The sequence below is a fragment of the Hippichthys cyanospilos genome, chromosome 3, assembly GCF_059441005.1.
Source record: "Hippichthys cyanospilos isolate Australia breed blue-spotted pipefish chromosome 3, RoL_Hcya_1.0, whole genome shotgun sequence".
Classification (NCBI taxonomy): Eukaryota; Metazoa; Chordata; class Actinopteri; order Syngnathiformes; family Syngnathidae; genus Hippichthys; species Hippichthys cyanospilos.
In genome coordinates, this window is record NC_142371.1 from 18,284,681 (window position 1) to 18,288,884 (window position 4,204).

The 4,204-nt window shown below is 42.4% G+C and overlaps 1 protein-coding gene across 1 annotated transcript in view; it reads right to left on the reverse strand.

The window, feature by feature from the left end:
• LOC148426045 (nectin-2) overlaps positions 1 to 4,204 on the reverse strand; it is a 124,717-nt gene that overhangs the window by 120,165 nt on the left and 348 nt on the right. The gene's annotated exons all lie outside the window — the stretch shown is intronic.

Consider the following 4,204-nt stretch of genomic DNA (forward strand, 5'->3'; position numbering starts at 1 on the left):
TCCTAAATTGGGTCTTTTGGGTCTTGCCTGGCGGAGAAGAGTCGGCCGAAATGCAAGCATGTTGACAGACCATGTCAGGCTATTTTTTTTTCCCCCATGTTGTTCCTGCCATAAACGGCAAGGCTTTGAGTCCGGTGCGAGGATTTGAACACGCCAATGACTACTGTCACTCAAAACAAAAGCACTGGAAAGGGGGTGCGTTTAAGACAGGAGGGAAGAAGAAGATGAGAACAAGGTCCCCTGTCTGTGTACTAGACAGCGAGGGGGGTCGGCGGGAAAGAAGGGCAGCGGATGGGGGCGTCGTCCGTCTTAATCGCTTTCTGCCAGCTTGCTTAAGAAAAAAAAAAAGAAGAAAAACTTCTTCCAATCACTGAAATGAAGCCTACCGAATTCCGCATAACTTTGCATCCCAAGTGTGTTTTTTGCTGTCTCCTCTAAAGGTGAAGCAAATGAGCTGTGATTCATTTAAGAGCAGGCAGCGAGGCGGCCTCCTCCCCCGCGCATGACCCTGCGTGCCCACCAGTTTCTCAGGCAGCCAGCCAGCCACCCCCTGCACGCATGCAGCTTACTCAGCCATAAAGACAATGCACCCCCCCCCCCAACCCCGCCAACCGAAGCCCTCAAAACTCCGCTCCACATAAGCCGAGTCCTCTTCAATAAAAGCGTCACCATGGTAATGGGCCAAGCCTTTCTGACCCACATCCCTACTACATCAGTGAGGGAGGGGCTGGCATTACACTATTTTGATTCTAACTTGTGGATATCACTTCACCACTGGAAAACAATAGGGATGGCATAATAACTGTGTATATATATATATATATATATATATATATATATATATGAATTCATAAAACACCGCACCATAGGACCATTAAATAATTAGAGCGGTGGTTCAGAAATGGGGGTACATGTGCCTCCGGCCACTCAGGGTACATAAAGGCACTTCTGGGGCATAAGTGAGATTTCAACATAGTTCAAGTAGCAGCATTTCCTTTTTCTTTTCAAATCCAGAGCAAATCAATTGGAACGTGAAGAAACTTGCCGCTAAATTGTGTTATTTACTCTTATGTAAAACTTTGGTTGTCTCTATTTTGTTCATTTTTATATGGATGTGCATTGTCATTGCAATGTAGTTCAAAAATAAATCAGAAATGGTCGGACAGCACTGTTTAAATGTTTTTTTTTTTCTTCCAAAAATGCCGTGCATTGCTTAAAACGCTGAAAAAAAAATTCACAGGGTGTACGTCACTGAAACAAGATTAGGAACCAGTGAAATAGAAAAATAATCATAATTTTACATAGTCGTTGAGAATTCAAATAATGACATTTAAAAACATTGGTTTATATAATTGCATATTTAATTAATGCCATTTATTGATACATTCAATGGTCCATGTTGATGACATTAAATTCCACATTTAATTAATAATTGATAACATTTAATTGGTTTATTCCTTTTATTTGTGGCACTTTCAATGTTCCATATTTAACCATGAAAGTCAAGCCTAATTAAAAATGCATCAGCTCACTTTGCATTCAGCATGAAACTTTGTAAAGTGGCTAAAAATTGAATCAACCGGCGCTCGGCGCTTGGGTGGAACGGGAGGCCGGCGGGCTAAGTGGTCGCCGTCAAAGCACTACAGGTATGAGAAACGCACCGACACGCAGTGGCTGCGTGCTCCTAAGTTAGACAAATAAAATGATTTAAATGCAAGAAAACTCCAAAGGAACCTTTCTGCCGGTACCGCTTAAGCTTTGCATTGCTCTCCGCTCATAAATATGGAGAAGCGTTTGTTTTGTGCCTCCCCTACTCGTCCTCCTCCTCCTCCTCCTCCACCGGAGTACTTCATGCTCCACGCAATCAAAGTAAACATAAAAAGGTCCGCTGCATGAATAAGTCACCAGCGTGCATGCGCGGTCAATGGCGAACGTTTCAAATAAAAGCGTCGGGTGCGAGAGGTGGCTGCAGAAGCCCTACATACTTGCCCTAATTACTGCACAAAACAAACAGCCCGGGCGCAGAGGAAGCTGAGAAAATGTTCAACTGGTTTTCACCGAGCTGGCATTCATATGTTAATAAGTTAGCTGCATGCCACGGATGCTTGCTCCACTGATTGCACGACTCCCGGCGGCCCGTCACCTGCTTTCTCCGCGCATTCCGGAGGGAAAAAAAGCCGCATTTTCAAAGTTGGTTGTCGCGTTGCACACGTCTACAGGTGTACCGCAAAGGGTTTCTTTTTTTAGCTCCGCCCCTTTGGTGAGCAGCACGGGAATCTGATTTTGCATAATCGTGGGCCAAGTAAAGTATACATTGAGATTCATTACTTTTTTAAATATAGTGATACATACACCTCCTGACCATGTATGCTAACACATTTGGCTAGTATGCTAGCTCAGCAGTTCTCAAATGGGGATACGTGAGGGCACTTCCGGGGGTACATGAGATTTTAACAGGGTTTCTGCATTTATCAGCAAATCAAATTTCTAATACATGACAGGAACAACACGTTTCCTTTTCAAATTAAGAGCAAATTAATTGGAACATAACACAATGTATTGCTAAATTGTGTTATATAGCAACTCCTATCAAAATGCCCTATGCTTTATTTAGCTACGTTTTATACAAATGTGCATTGTCATGACTAATGATGCAATTTTCAGGCAGACAAGCCAAAAAAAAAAAAAAAAAACGTGACATTACACTATGTTTCCTCTGGATTTGCTGAATAAATGAATATGCTTAGAGACACCACAGCATAGTTCCAAAGTGTAATAAATCAAACACAGAACTGTTTCAAAAATAAATACACACACCATTAACAAGCCCCGCCTCCTAAAGATGCACGCATATTCAAACATAATACAGTATTTTGCTCTACATTGTATGCTTGAAATGAGTTTCTGTGCTCGAATATTGTTTTGTAATGCGTTTAACATCGGTTTTGATGTGTGAAGTATAAAAATATATATTTTTTGTGCAGTCAAGTCAAGACAGTTTTTAACTAATTATGTGCAAAAATTTCATGATTAATTGTGATTAATTGCATGTATCAATTATTTTCTAGACAGCTAAAAACATTTACTTGAAATATTTTTTGAAGACTCCAAGTTTGGCTGCAAAGATAACAGAGTTCGGTTGCCACAGGAAGTAAGTGGAATTGCATTAACTGTTAAAATGCACAGTAATCTCCAAAGTTAATGTTTTAACTTAGCCCTAATATACATGTATGGTCAAAGTATGCAGTATGGCAAAGCATTTCATCAAATTCAGATGGATTCCCTTGGGGTTCCCTGTTATTTTGAGCACCGTGTTACAGAGCATTTCTCTGCAACAGCTCAAACCACCCTGTTTTCCCCAGGGTCAAAGGTCACCTGTCTGACCTCTATCACACTGCTGTTTGCTGTCGAGCCTAACAACTACCAGCTGCTAGTCAACATTAGCTCCTCCTTACACTCGCAATGCCCGAGTGACGTCTTAGGGCCGTTATAAAGCGAAATATCCGCGGATCGACGCGAATAGGTGCGTTTTATCAGAAAATTCGCGAGAGGCGAGGGTTCCCCGTTGACGTCATGGGAAAGCTGCCAAATCGATTGCTCGGTGAATGAGACTCACGGTGGAATGTTATGGGGAGCAAACAAAAGAAAAAAAAAGTTGCATCCGAGGAAATAAACACAACAAATTGTTCGCCTTCCCACCCACTTCGCTATTCTCTCGAGTACGTTAAGAGCAAGTTTGCAGGGCCTGCAAGTCAAGTGGAACTAATAGAGGTTGATGTGTGGAAGAAAGCGAGCATGGCAACGAGAGATGGCGGCTTTTGGGACAAGGGACCAAGGACACAAAATGTGTGCGTCTGTGTGTGTGTGTGTGTGTGAAGCGAGGCGGACGCAGCTGTCAATCACCTACCAGCAGACACCTTGCAGCCCCGCGGAGCCACACCTTAAAACGGGCGCTACGTCACACCGAAACTCGGGTAAGGGAACGAAACGAAACGCCGAAACATGATAAGGAAACAAAAGTCATACAGTGCCACTTCGATAGGGAAACAAATTGCCTTCAAATAACCCTCAAATATATTTATATACGTTGCAAAAATAAAAAAAAGAGGTGCACTTGATTGGACTTCCGCATCCTCCGATGACAGGTGGTCAAAGGTGTTATCGAATGTGCTGATTGCCAAAAGTAGTTTGAAAATTCTCTTAC